Source organism: Dipodomys spectabilis, unplaced genomic scaffold (assembly GCF_019054845.1).
Source record: "Dipodomys spectabilis isolate Male_0828 unplaced genomic scaffold, ASM1905484v1 ptg000018l, whole genome shotgun sequence".
In the NCBI taxonomy this organism is placed as follows: domain Eukaryota; kingdom Metazoa; phylum Chordata; class Mammalia; order Rodentia; family Heteromyidae; genus Dipodomys; species Dipodomys spectabilis.
The window spans coordinates 6,284,253-6,299,630 of record NW_024870695.1 but is presented as its reverse complement, the minus strand read 5'-3'; the positions used below and the strand labels follow the sequence as shown (position 1 = coordinate 6,299,630).

Genomic DNA, 15,378 nt, shown 5'->3' with positions numbered 1-15,378 from the left:
TTTAGTACACGTGGGAGTCAAAACTCATAGAGATGGGAAATGGAATGGTGGTACTGGATGAGAAAAATAATGGGGTGCTATTGTTTGTTGAGTAAAAAGGATTTGGACTAGAGCTTAAACTGAGGCCTCACATTCTTTTTTTTGGCGGGGGGAGTCCAGTCGTGGGGCCTGAACTCTGGGCCTGGGTGCTGTCCCTCAGCTCTTCAGCTCAAGGCTAGCGCTCTACCACTTGAGCCACAGCACCACTTCCGGCTTTTTTTTTTTTTGCTTATGTGGTTCTGAGGAATGGAACCCAGGGCCTCATGCATGCAAGGCAAGCGCTCTACCACTGAGCCACCTTCCCAGCCTCAAGGCCTTGCTTGGCTTTTTTACTTGAGACTGGAGCTCTATCATTTGAGCTACAATTTCACTTCAGGCTTTTTGTTTGTTAATTGGGGATAAGAAGCTCTATACTTATCTGCTCAACCTTCTTCAAACTGAGATAGTCAGAGCTATAGTCTTCCGAGCAGCAGGGATTATAGCAGTGAGCCACTGGTGCCCAGCTTGATGGGCAAAATGTTTTTATTTTTGCAAAATAAAAATAACTATGGAGATGAAAAACAGTGATGGCTTATGAAGATGGTGATACATTATGAATATGTTTAACACCACTCAATTGTACATTTAAAAGTCATTAAGATACTGGGCACCAGTGGTCTGCATCTGTAATCCTAGCTACTCAGGAGGCTAAGATCTGAGGATTATGGTTTGAAGCCAGCCCAGGCAGGAAAATCCATGAGACTCTTTTCTCCAGTTAACTCCCTCCCCCTCCCGCCACCAAAAAAAAAAAAAAAAAGGTGAAGCTGTGAGTCAAGTAGAAATGCACTAGCTAAAAAGCTAACGGACAACACCCAGGCCCTGAGTTCAAGCCCCAGGATGAGCATGCATGTGCGTGCACGCGCGCACACACACACACACACACACACACACACACACACACACATTAAGACAGAGCCTGCAAAGTGGCTCAAGTGGAAGAGCATCTGTTGTGTAAGCACAAGGCCCTGAGTTCCAAACTCAGTAGCACCAAACAATGGTTTACATGGTTACATGGTTAGATATATTTTGCCAAATAGTAATAATCCCTTTCTCATAGGGAGGTCATGTGGGGCTAAATAAAACAATGCATGGAAACACATAGCACAGTAAATGTTAGCTATTATTGTGAAATGTTTGATAAATAGTTCCCAAATAAGTTAATGATGAATGAACTCCACAAGCTTGGGAAAATACCGTGATGCCAGGATACTGACATAATGCTTCAAAAAAAAAAGCCTGTCTATGGGGGGAAAGCAAAGGAAGGGGATAACATTGTCCAAAAAGAAATGGACTAAGTGCACTTATTACCTGACTTATGAAATAGTAACCCCTTTGTACACCTTAATAATAAGAAAAATTTTAAATCACTCTTTATAAAACTACCTATTCTAAACCAGAGCCTATCCTATCACCTCCCTTCTTCAACCAAGACAAAGAGAACATTGAGCCAAACATCCAAACACCCTGACATGCCTCCCACCACCCTCTGGCTCTATACTGCTTACACATGAATATTGAATGGGGGGGTTGCTGCACTGATAAGAACACCAGAAACCAGGAAACAGACTTGATGCTGGGTCTGCCACTAGCTAGTCATGTGACTGACCTCAGAGACGTCACCTGGCCTCAGCTTCCTCGTCTAGTCAATATTTTAGTTCCACCCTGCTCTGATACTGATGGAATTTAGCCAGCCCCATGTGAGTTCAAGTCCATGAGGACTCATTGCCAGGCTAAGGAGACCTTCTGGTGACCTAGAAAGTCCCTTCCTAGGCCTGCTCTTCAACCCAGCCTTTCCCCAAAGTCAGTTAGATGACCTATACCAATATCCAGAACAACTAGTAGAAACATTTATGGAGCACTCTATATCAAGCACTATTATGAATACTTTACATGAATTACTACAATCTTCCTGACAGTTCTGGAAAGCTGGAATTTTTTCTTATTCTATAAGTGAGCAACCTAAGGTTCAGAGGCTTCACAAATAAGGAACCCAATCTTGTAGTTAGGAAATCTAGGCTTGAAGAAGTTAAATAATTTGCCCAAAGTTGTAGAGATAGAAAGTGGCACAATTGAGGTCTCACCTCTAGATTATTAGAATAGAATTGTCCTCAAGTACTTTTATTCCATTCTAAACAAGGAAAGGCTTAAAGAAAAGAAGTGAGCATGTAGAAGGGAGGGTCCTAGGACAAGCCCAGCACAGAATGTTCTACATAGGGAACAGGATACCAGCTGGGGAGGTGAGAGGTATGAGGAAGGGTGGATAAAGTCCTTCCTCTCCAGCCTGCTCTTGTGACCTGGCAACCATAATGTCCAAAATGGGATCGGCCACAGGGAGACATCCATGCTCAGTAACTTAGTAGCTCAAATCCCTTGGGATGCTCAAAGTCCCTGCCTGTCTCCCTCTGATGGGCTAAAGGCCAACTTCACAACTCATGAACACAAGAGCAGTAGCCTAAGGACCATAACCCTTTCCCCCCACCCACCCACTGTCCCGTCCAAGCAAGAAAATGAAAAGAGCCTCCTTCTTTCTCTCTTTGCTCATCAAAAATAGGACAGAAAAGGCCTCGACAGTAAGGACTGGTGCATAAGATTTAACCTTCCTGCTACAGTTCTATCCACTGAGATGTCACAGACCTTCCACCACACTGAGAAAGGAAAATCTCAGCTCCCTCACCCAACTCTGGAGAGAACTCCTGGGCACTGTAAGTTTTGTACCCAGCTGCTCTTGATCCCTGTCTCTATCCCCACTCTTTTCCCTCAGGAAACAAGTCTCTTTCATCCAAAAAATAAATAAAAAAATCTGATTCCAGTTACCCACAAAACCCAGAGAAAACCTTCCCCCAAAAGGCAATGATCAAAGCACAAAGATGCCAGAGAAACTGATCCTCTCCAGGACAAGAAAGATGCTGGAGGAAGAAGCTTAAGGGGAGACACCAGGGAAATGACTGAGATCAGCATGTCATCAAGTATCTTCAGGCTACTGTAGTGCAAGGGTTAGCAAAGGGAGAGATGGCTTCTGAGGTGGGGATCCTCACATCCCCTTCCTCACACAGCTGTCCTAATTAGAAAAGTGTTATGAAGTGCTCAGATGAGTCTTTGGGTTGGGCATAAATCTCCTTAGGAAAAAATATAAACACTGAAAAACAAAACCTGACTCTCTGGCTCCCTTTGTGCTTTCTGACATCAGAGGTCAAAAACCTCCCAGCTTTCCCTTAAAAGCCTCCTGTCCTGGAAAGATACCAAAGCAGTGACCTCAGCACTCTTGAGCAACATTCCTTCCCTGAATAACCCAGGGCTGAGATGGCAGAAGGAGGTCTAGTTTCTCAGAGAGAAAACTAGAAAGGGACTAGATGCTGAAGTTCTAGTTCCCAGTGAAACCGGATGTTACACAAATAGGTCAAAAATAGCAGACCCAGGGAAAAGATCCTGAGCACAGGGGTGGGATATATTCCAATCTTTGCCGACATGGTATGAACAAATAAAAGTAAATAGAAAGTGACTTTCTAGGAGGAGGGCAAGAAGAGATATGTTCTAGGGTTTTCTTTTATTGCAGAAAGGTACTAAAACATCTCCATTCAAATAAATTACCATCTTTGTTTTGATTGGCTCATCGGTAAGGACAAGTAAACACCTGAACACAACAAAAAAGACATGTGAAAGGGAAAGAAAAAAAGAAGAGAAAGAAACATTTTGGTTTATGGTTACTGAGTCACACTTCAAGGGTTTTACAAGAAGAACACTCTTATAATTAACACATTTTTGTTTTCATTTTTGATTTTTATAGTAATGATTGGAGCAAAACTCAAGATAGACATTTATCCTCCAGGTTAAAATTAAGTAGAAAGCTGGGAGCTCATGCCTGTAATCCCAGCTACTCGGGAGGCTGAGATCTGAAGATTGACATTGAAAGCCAGCCAGAGCAGGAAACATCTGTGAGACTCTTATCTCCAATTAACCACTAAAAGCCAGAAGTGGTAGAGTGATAGCCTTGAGCAAAAAAGCTCAGGGACAGTGCCCAGGCCTTGAGTTCAAGCCCCAGTAGTGGCATCAAAGGAGGAAGAAGAGGAGGAGGAAGAGGAGGAGGAGGAAGAGAAGGAGGAGGAAGAGGAAGAGGAAAGAACAGCAGAAAAGTAAAAATATAATTATATTTGTCACTAAAAAGGCCTATTAAAAATGGCCTACAGCCTGTGCAGTTACAGAGAAAAAAATAAAATCCTCTTGTTGGGCACTCATAGCTCATACCTGTAATCCTAGTTGCTCAGGTTAGCTGAGAGCTGAGGAGCAAGATTTGAAGCCAGCCCAGGCAGAAAACCACCAAAAAGCCAGAAGTAGAGCTGTAGTAGAGCTAGCCTTGAACGGAAAAAGCTAACAGCGCGTACGCGTGAGTGTACATACTCTCTTGCAGTCTTACTGTATTCCACCCCCATTCTCCCACTTTTATTTTTTGGATGTCAGACAGTGTGAGCTGCTCCACCCTCCCATGTGCACTAGAGCCTATATAACAGTTCTTAGCATTTCTCTCTGATTTAGGGTTGTCAAACTTAGCAAATCTTTGAGACATATCAATACTAACAGTTACTCTGCATTTAACTCAAATTTAATTAGGTGTTCTATCTTTAGCTGGCAACATTAACTCCACCCCCACCCACCTGGACCCATAGGCAGCCTCTCCCATTAGCAATGTTTATCCAACTTGCTACCATACAAACCATTTGGATGCAATGAGTCTAGGGTCCATCCTGAGAGCCCTGATTTTTTCCTCACACTTCTTAGGCAACACCTACCACCAAGTAAGTTTGGGAGGACCTAGAAACCAGAATAGCACCCCTGAGGCTAAGAGTATACAAGCTAAATCTCTGCAGGAAGCTGGTCTCTGTGTTGGATGTACAGACTAGAGTTGACACACCACTTCAACTCATTTCAGTATGTAACCCTCCAAGAACACACCCTATACAGATGGGCCCCAAACACCAGGCTCATGCACATTGGCTGTGTTTTCCTGCTACCCAGCCAAGCACTCACTATACACACCCAAGAGTTGCTGTCCTCTAAGGACCATGGGAAGCTGAGCCCAACCAGTTGTTTTCCCAGGCACTACCAAACATTGCCTGAAAGAGACAAGGCAGGGGAGTACTGGGCTGTCTGGGCTGTACCCCTGGCCCCACCTTTGTTTTTGGCTTATGTCAAGGACCAATGCACTTTCAACTGTTAAAACTGATCTTTGCTGGGGAGAAGAGGAAGTCTTGCTCCCTTGGTGGGTGGGGAGGGGTAAAAAGAAATGATAACAGTCATATTGGGGTTATAGGCCCCATTCTCATCTCTTTCTTCCTTGGTTGACATGCTTCCCCCACAGTGGGATGTTCCACCCTCTCTCTCTTTGCTCCTCCTCCTGTTCCATTGATGGCTGCAGTCATTCACTCCACTCCATGCTCCTGGGAATAGCTCAGTAGTCTTTCCATCTCCCTCGTTTAATTCTCTGTGTCCTAGCTGCACCCATGTCCTTACTCCATGCCTCCTCCCTGCCCCCCACCCCCACCCCGCCACTCTTGCCACATACTTTAATGCTATCCTGCACCTTTCCTCTGCCTTCTTGAGTCTGTCCTAGAAGACAAAATTCACCAGAGTCACCCATAAATACTCCACATTTGCATAACTGCAATCAGGTTACCTGACTTAAGGGCTGTAGATGATCGGACTTAGCTCTGGCTAGTCCCTATCAGATCAAGTGGGGGTGAAAATATGCAAGAGGGGGTGGGGAGAAGGTCCAAGATAGACTCTCCAAACCCCTTGTTTCCTTTTCCTCCAGAATCTGGGCCTGAGTTGTCTGCCTTTGCTCTTGCTATGAGTTGAAAAAGAGAGGGGGAGGAGGGAAAATATCAGAGTGACACTAGGGCGTCTGCCTCAGTCCCCCTCTGCTCTAGCCAACTTGAGGCCAGACAATCCAAACATAGCCCCCTCTGCACCACCACCACCACCCCCTTTCCACTTCTAGGATGCATTTGCAGAATTCCACCCTCCTTACACGTGACGCTTCATAATATCTGATGGAAATTAAAGAAAGGAAGATATGGTCAAAGAAAAGAGAGGGAGGAGGCCACATCATACTCTGGCCAGCTCAGGCCAGAGGGGTGGGACTCCCGCAGGGGTAGAAGAGAAGGGCTCAACCTCCCTCCCACCCCCTTCCCCCAACCCCAGGGAATATTTCATTTGCAAAATGAAGTCAATATGGCCCAGATGTTGGGCAGCTGCCTCTGGAAGCAGTTGTCGTGCTGAACAGCATGGGAGGCCAAAACAGTGTTGAGCTGGCCTCGGATGCTCTGGTAAGTATACTGTCAGGAGTTGAAGGGGGGTGGAGGATAACACAGCCTCCTCATTTCTTCTCTTCCCACACTCTGCCAAGGAGGTTGCCTTTTTAGGAAACTCAGAAGATCAGGAAGAGAAACAGACAGAGAGAATGAGAGGCAGCCATGAAGCTACAGAGCTCAGGAGCAAGCTCCATGACCGAGGTGTGGTGCCTCCAGTGGCTGAGAAGCAGCCAGCCAAGAGTTCAGGTAAACACCTGCCATCTGTGACTCAGCCTCAGATTGGAATCATTGGTAGTCTCTCTAGGCCCATTCACTCCTCCCACCCCTTACCAGCTCTTGCCAGCTCCAAATTCCCATCCTAGCCACAGACATAGCCATTCCCTCAGACACACTCATTCCCTTGGGCCCCAGACACAACAAACCCTGACTAGACACAGCTAACCCTTTCCTGTCACTCTCTCATGCCCACCAATAAGTCCAGATTCTCTCATGGACACCTAGGAGATGGAAGGAGGAAAAAGAGAGAGAGAGACAGAGAGACAGAGATGTTTGATCATCCAAGAGGAAAGAAAAGATGCTCAGATAGAACACTCCATACACAAGTGAGAGATTTCTATGTGCATTAAAAAAAATTCTAGGAGGGGGGGTGTAGCTGAGGAGGTGGGAGGGAGGGATGGTAGGGAAAAACAAAGGAGGAGGCAACAATGCTGGATAAGAAATGTACTCATTACCTTGTTCATGTAACTGTAACCCCTTTGTACAGTATTTTCAAAATAAAAAACTTAATTAAAAAAATTCTAGGAAAAGGAAGTAAGCTAGCATCCCCCCCATTCCTACAGCCCCCCCCCCAGCCTCTCCTTTTGAGATCTGGGACTATTATTTCCTGGGATGTTCCACCCTAACAAAACAAACAAACAAACAAAACAAGCAAAGGATAATATAGGGTACCAAGGCCAGATATCCAACTAGAAGCTAGGGGAGGGGGAAAAGGAGGAAGGGAAGAGGATGTTCACAGTAGTATGAATAGCAATAGCAGTAACAGCTCTAAGGCAGCTCTTCTCCTTCTATCAAAGGATATTCTTTACCCTAGTGTTGCTTAGAAGGGATGGGGGCTGTGGTTTAGAAGGAAGATACAACTTATGTGCCTATTCCTATACAAGCATCTAGGTCTAGAGAAGCTAGGTAAGATGTGTTCTGCTTACCTCATCAGAGCACCAGGCACACACAGGACTCACAGCCAGACACTGCTGGCAGGAGCTCACTCCTCTTGAGGTACAGATGTTTGTCCCTGCAACAGAGAGACAAAGTCATTTGATTTGTACCTGATTTGGGCTCATTGAAAGAACTGACCTGCACCATCTTCCCCAACTTACCTCAAAGTTCAGACTGACCCTTCTGGAATTCCCACCAACACGTTCTATTCATGCTACAGACATTTACTAAACACAAGGTATTGGTAAGGAAGAGAGAAAACTGATGATGGAGAGAAAACTCATTACCAGCCTTAACATACATGGCCACAGTGACAGCAGATGATAAGTCTAAGCCAAGGGTCTAATGGTAACCAGTGGAAAAAAACTTTAATAACTACTTTGATAACTACATGGTCCAAGTGAAAATCTGAAGCCCAGAGTAATGGCAATGTGTCTTTTCCAATGATACTAGTAAGATTCAATCACTATGGAAGAGCCAACGACCAGATGCACTAAGTTTAACATGTAACTTGGTATGGTGGGGACAGGGTGTGCAGGGTGACTTTAATAACAGTGTCCCACTGGCTCCCTAAAACAAAAACCTTAAGTGTTTGAATCCATATTTCTTGGGACCCATGTGTAGAATTCTCTGAAGAACCAAAGACGCATTCGAAAAAGTTGAGTGCTAGAATCTGGAAGACCATGGAAATTTGGGGTTGGAAGCAAGATTTGTGTTTGAATTATAAGTGTTGGACTTTCTCTTCATGTTGGGGCCTAAATCACCTTGCATAATCTCTACAACGTGATGTATCTACCTCACAGAATGATGCAAAGATCCAGGGGGTCAAGGGTTACATTACAAGATGCCAATCAAATGTGAACAGCTCTCATACTGACAGAAGGCAGAGAAAAGGATAGGGGAGGAGCAGCAACAGCCAAGGGGACTAAAATAGCCCTGAAAAGCCCGCCAGCCAACGCCAGGCATTTGCTTGGGCAGAAGCTGCATCCTCCCTGCTCTCCTAGTTCAGCCTCAGCCAAGTAAACCCCCTCTCCCTAGAGGATCCCCAGAAAGGCCCCTTCCATTAAAGTGGGGGAGGGGGAATCCATCTTGACCCATGACTCACTTATCCTGACAGTTTTTTTTTTAATCTGATTTTTTTTTTTGGAGGGGGGTCTGGTCATGGGGCCTGAACTCTGGGCCTGGGCACTGTCCCTCAGCTCTTCAGCTCAAGGCTAGCGCTCTACCGCTTGAGCCACAGCGCCACTTCTGGCTTTTTTCTTTTTGCTTATGTGGTGCTGAGGAATTGAACCCAGGGCCTCAGGCATGCAAGGCAAGTGCTCTACCACTGAGCCACCTTCTCAGCCCCTAATCTGATTTTCTTAACAGTTGTCCCAAACTGTTAAGACTGGCAAATCAATTTCTGAGGAAATCATCCTAACTGTTGGGGGGTATTTCCCCAGCATCTCCAAAACCAATCTAGCCAAATGTCTGTTTTATCATAGTGTAACTCTACGTCCTCCATCCCTCCACACTCAGAAAGTGTGCTATCATGGTTAGAGATTACCTGTACCATTGTTTGATTTCTGTAGATTAGGATATTTTACAGTATCTTAGATAGAGACAAACAAAACTAATGACAGTATAAATGGTGGGGGTGGAGGAGGGGTGTGTGCATGCAGGCCAATACTGAAGTTTGAACTCCAGCCTCATACTTGGTGTTTTGGGTTTTCTTCTCACCTAACACAGCTTGTTACTACTTAAGCCATACTTCTACCTCCAGCTTTTTGCTAGTTAATTGGAGATAAGTCTTCTGTATTTGTCCTCCTACGCTGGTTTTGAACCTCAAATCTCAGCTTCCTGAATAGCTAGAATTATTAGCATGAGTACCAGCAGCCAGCTATATATAATTACTGATGAGAACACAGCATATGATTCTTACCCAACAAAAATGCCAATGACTTCTGTCTGGTAGAAAAAGTAATCGCTAGCTTGGTACTAGTGACTCACTCCTTTAATCCTAGCTACCCAGAAGGCTGAGATCTGAGAATCTGTTTCAAAACCAGCTTGGGCAAGAAAGTCTGTGAGACTCATCTCCAAATAACCACCAGCTGGTGGAGCTGGTGCTGTTCCTCAAAGTGGTAGAACACTAGCCTTAAGCAAAAGAACTCAGGGATAGTGCCCAGGCTATTGGTTCAAGTGCCCAGGCTATTGGTTCAAGCCCCCCGATCAACAGAAAGAGACAGAGAGAGAAAGACAAACAGAGAGAGAGACAGAGGAGATAGGGAGATAGAGGCAGGCAGGGGGAGGGAGACAGAGAGAGAGAAAGGAAGGAAGGAAGGAAGGAAGGAAGGAAGGAAGGAAGGAAGGAAGGAAGGAAGGAAGGAAGGAAGGAAGGAAGAAAGGAAGGAAGGAAGGAAGTTGAAAGAAATTAAGCTTTCATGTACTTGTAGCATCTCAGTAGGATCACATGGACCTGAGAGAGAGTACACATACAATCAATATACTGTGGTCCAAATTGAGTCACCCACAAACAGCCTGGCCTTGGATGTATTAACTCCCCATTCTCATCTTTTTCAACTTCTTCTTATTATTATTATTATTATTTAGTATCTTCTTTAATGAAAATGATACCCAATAGAGTTAGGTCCCTGAGGGGCCTGCCCTGACTAGACCAAGCTCAGTCCTTGTGCAAAGGATATATTCAGGAAATAATGTACTTAAGCAAGTTGAAAGGTATCAAACTTGCTTTGTTTTGTATCAGCTTTGTTTTGTGCGACTGAGCTCATTTCTCAAAATTATCTATAGATTTCTAAAATATGTAAATAGATCCATAGGACAATTTCAACTTTCGTTGTTCTTCCCCCAAGCATTAGATTATATGTAAATTCTGGAAGAACTTCTAGAGTCAAACTTCAGAGACCTTTCTCAGTTCTAAAGTGCAACCAATGGAGCCAGACACTGGTGGCTCATGCCTGTAATCTTAGCTACAGGGGAAGCTGAGTACAGGAAGATCTCAGTCTGAGGCTATCTGGGGCAAAAAAAAGTTCACAAAACCACTCTTCAACCCATAGCAGGATATAATGGTGCCTGCCTATCATCTAAAGCTATTGGGAGGATTGAAGTTCCAGGTCAACCCTTGGCGTAAAAGCTTGTGAGACTCCAGGCCTGTGATCCTAGCAACAGCAGGAAAGTCTAAGGTAGGTGATTAATGGGTTGTGCCTCAGTGGAAAACACAACCCTATCTCAAAAATAACCAGTGAAACAAGACACTATGTTGAAAATGAACTTTACAACTTGTGGGCGGGGGGAGGGAGAGAGGAGTTGGGGAGGTGGGGAAGGAAGGGATGGTAGGGGAAAAACAAAGGAGGAGGTAACAATGCTTGATTGGAAATGTACTCGTTACCTTACTCATTTAACTGTAACCCCTATATACACTATTTTTACAATAAAAAAATGTATTTTAAAAATAACCAATGAAAAACAGGGCTGGAGTCATTGCTCAGTGGTATGACATGAGCCAAGCAAGTCAGAGCCCTGAGTTCAAATCATACTTCTGCACAAAAAAAAAAAGAGAAGGAGGAGGAGGAAAAGGAGGAAGAGGAGGAGGAGGAGGAGAGGGAGGAGGGGGGAGGAGGGGGAGGAGGAGAGGGAAGAAGGGGAGGAGGAGAGGGAAGAAGGGGAGGAAGAGGAAGAGGAGGAGGAGGAGGAGGAGGAGGGGAAATAATAATTGGGATGGCCACTATGAACCAAGAGTACCTGTGGGCTTTCTATCCCTCCAACTTGACTACAACCTGAAAGAGTATATGTGAAGACAGTGGGGTCATGAGGACATGAAGGTCTCCTCCTAAAGTACAGCATCCTTCAGCCATGCAACGTCTCTGATGGGGGAAAGGGAACAGGGGTGGGGGGTGGGGGGTATCCAGTCTCCTCAGAGTTGCTAGCTTCACAATATCATTTTTTTGTTTTTTGTTGTTGTTTTTTTGCCAGTCCTGGGGCTTGAATTCAGGGCCAGGACGCTGTCCCTGAGCTTCTTTTGCGCAAAGCTAGCACTCTACCATTTGAGCCACAGCACTACTTTTGGTTTTTTTCTGTTTATGTGGTACTGATGAATCGAACCCAGGGCTTCACGCATGCTAGGCAGGCACTCAACCACTAAGCCACATCCCCAGCCCCTCACAATATCTTAACATGCAGAACCAACATTGCAAGCCCAGGCTTCTTGCTGCAAGAGTGCCTGGCTATATATCTGAGCTTCACAATTACTTTCCCCACAGGAAGATGCTTCTCATTATCCACCTATCAGAAGACTTCTGAGAAGATCCTGGCCTGCAGTGTTTTAGGTCCCTCCCTCCCTGATTGGAGTTTCCACGGTGACTGGCATCTGGGGTGGGAGGTAATCCTGGATATCAATGCTTTGGATGTTCACTAGGGACAGGAACAGCACCAGAGAAGGGAAGGGTTAAAAAAGAGAAAAGAGTGGGAGGTGGGGGCACTGGCAATTTGTTCTTGAAAACTTTTCCCAGTCTATCCATTTACCCATCCATTCATTCTCAAATTAGCATTTCCCTGTTTGTCTTTGACTTGCAGCCACAATAAAATAAAAAGCCTTGCCAGATGGGAAATAAAAAACAGCAGGCCCTTCCCAACATACATCCAAGCAGTCCCTGACCCCAAGGATGAGCTGAGCTGCGGGGATTTGTTCTTTAGGAAGTCATGCCTCCGGAGTCATGCTTACCCAGTTCCTTTGATCCCTGCTTTTTAATGAATCACAGGTTGATTTCGTGAGAAGCAATGATCTCTCCCATGATACTCCTAACCAAGTCCTGCCACCAAGGGCAGGGTCCCTGGAATACAGAGGAGGAAAAGGGGCTGACTCATCAGAAGTTGGGCTCAAGTTGATTCAATGAGCTTCTGCTCCCAAGCTGCCCCTCCCTCCTGAACATGTGGAAGGAGTCTGAGTCTATGTTTCCAGTCATTCAGAGCCTGGGTTCCTGTTCAGCCTCTGGGGCCCAGACAGTCCTGCTGGAGAAGGGAGGGAGCCTCCCAGATCCCACAACCCCTTTCTTCTCACAGCTCATCCACAGCAGCAAAACAAGGTGGGCAGGCCCTGGTCCTTACTGGGTTGGTTCTAAGGATTCAAGAAACCAATCCTTGGAACATTCTTCAACACAATAGTTAGCACACAGAAAGTGCTGGATAAATGTTTCTATTATCTAAGCTACCTTTTGTGGTGGTGGTGGTGGTGGTGGTATTTTTATCCTTAGTCTCAAGGTGTTTAGGGAAGGTGAATTTTTCAGCTTTTTTTAAAAAAATATTCTTTGAAAGCACCATTTTATAGAACAAAGGGGAAAGAGTGGGATTGTAGGGCCAGAAAGTATCAGACTAGGGTGATATGAGCAATAGTCAGATCTAGATTCCGTTTTTGTTTTGTTTTTTGCCAGTTATGGGGCCTGAACTCAGAACCTGGGCACTGTCTCTGAGCAGCTTTTGCTCAAGGCTAGCATTCTAACACTTGAATCACAGCGCCACTTCCAGCTTTTTCTGTTTTTGTGGTACTGAGGAATCAAACCCAGGGCTTCATGCATGCTATGCAAGCACTCTACCACTAAGCTACATTCCCAGCCCAGATCTGGCTTCTAAATGGAGTTATATTTGTTCCAAAATCCAATCCAGGAAGAAAGGTTAAGAAAAGAAGGCCACTGGAAAAGACAGATGAAGCCAGCCAAGAAGTTTGCCTGGAAAGTGGGTTGGCACATGAGCCTGATAAACAGAACCAAAAAAGAGACAAAGGATGGGGGAGGGAGGGAGAGAGAAGAAAAAAGGAAACAACAAAAGGATTAGAACTAGTGGAAGGCATAATGAGTCAATGAGGGCTATTTTGAGGACAAGATGTCCAATGAGACAGGATATTAGAATGCAGGGACAGGCCGCCCTGATTGAGACCACAGGACATGAGGAGAGTTCTAAGCTGGAATGAGAGGAGAGGATGGGCTATGCTGTAAGTACCCTGGCTATCAGTCCTACAGCCTGTCAAAGAATTCTGGTCTGGATCCTCAACTCTTCCCAATTAAGCCTATGGGGCTACAGCGTGACTCAGAATATCTGTAATCTCCCATTGATGTTACCTGACTGGGAGAGTCATAGAAGAACAAAACATCTCATGCTTTATAAGCCTTGAGGGTTTCTTTTGTTTTATTTTGTTCTTCTGTGTGCCAGGAATGGGACTTGAATTCAGGGCCTGGGTACTGTCTCCCTAAGCTTTTTTACTCAGGGCCAGCACCCTATCTCTTGAGCCACATCTCCACATCTGGCTTTTTGCTGGTTAATTGGAGATAAGAGTCTCACAGACTTCCCTGCCCCAGCTGGCTTTGAACCACAGTTCTCAGATCTCAGCCTCCTGAGTAGCATGCTATACATGGCTTCTCTAGTGAAAGTTTATTTTGCATTTATTCCTTAAAAGCAGTTCTGTAATCTCAAGAAGGGACAAGAGAAGAAGGTAGAGTTCAAGGCATACAGCCTGGGCTCTGAGCCAAAAGCTCCAGGAAGCATCACCCAAGGCATTAGGGAGTCAAAACTACTCTATTTCATCAAATGTAAGACTATGGATGGAGGACATATCTGATTTCAGAGACCTTATTCTGTAAGTGCAACGGTACCAACTAAATGTGGTACTTGATAGATTCAAAAACATTTGCATATAATTTCCCCTCATCAATATTAAAATATGCTATGGGTTGGATTAGATCCCCCAAGAAATCCCCAAGTACCTGTGAATGTGGCCTTATTTGGAAGCCAGCTACACTCACCACTAAATCACACGAACTCGCCCATGGGGCCTTATTTGGAAACAAGCTAGATGAGGTCATTAGGGGGAAGGGGGGAGCACCAGTCCAATATAATCAGAGTCCTTATAAGGAAAATATCACATGAAAACAGAGATAGAGGTTAGGGTGACACAGCTGGAACCAGGGGACAGCCAGCATTGCTTCTACCACCAGAAGAAGCTAAGATGAGACAGGAAGGACTGAAACCAGAATTTCAGAAAGCACAGTCCTGCTGACACCTTATGTCAGATTTCTATCATCCAGACAGAATACATTTGGGTTGTGTTCATCCACTTTTTGTGGTACTTCGTTACAACAGTCCTAAGAAATGAAGTCAAAAATGGGATTGCATTTCCATAGCAGATAAAACATTTTGATAAAACTTGCCCTGAAATACTTTACATGACTGTGGGGAGGGGGGGAGGGAGAAGCCACCTTGAAATGGAAACTTTGCTATACTTAATCCACTTAATGGATAAAATCAGACTTGTAGTTCTGTTAGCCTTATACTTTTCTACCAGTATGCATCCTTGATTTCAGCATTTGTTGATTCATTTATTCATCCATTCATTTAGTCATTCAACATTGAGCACCTACCTGTGTCACAGGCACTCCCTTAAGTACTAGAGACACATTGAAAAGTTCTGGTTCTTGTGAAGCTTACATTTTATGCAGGGGGGAGGGAGCGTGGACGGAGGGGGAATGATAAGAACATACACAGAAGAAAAAAAAAAAGTACAAAAACAGTGCCAAAGACTTAATGAAAATAGAGCAAGACAAAGGAATAGCATAGTGAAAGGGCAGAAAGCGTCCTTTAGAGAAAACGGTCAGGAAGGGTCCCTCTGAGCAGCGAACATTCCAAAATGATGTTAAGGAGTGAATTATGGGAAGAACGTTCCAGAAAGAACCAGAGTCTAGAGCTGGATAGACATCAATCAGCCTGTTGATACTACCACAGAAAGAAAGAGGAAGAGAGA

At 44.8% G+C, this 15,378-nt stretch overlaps 1 protein-coding gene across 1 annotated transcript in view; it reads right to left on the bottom strand.

Moving 5' to 3' along the window:
- Nucleotides 1-15,378, bottom strand: part of Itgb3 (integrin subunit beta 3) — a 60,954-nt gene that overhangs the window by 33,553 nt on the left and 12,023 nt on the right. The window contains exon 2 of the mRNA XM_042673974.1: nt 7,586-7,671. The gene's annotated coding sequence lies outside the window, so the exon portion shown is untranslated. The remainder of the gene's footprint in view (nt 1-7,585; nt 7,672-15,378) is intronic.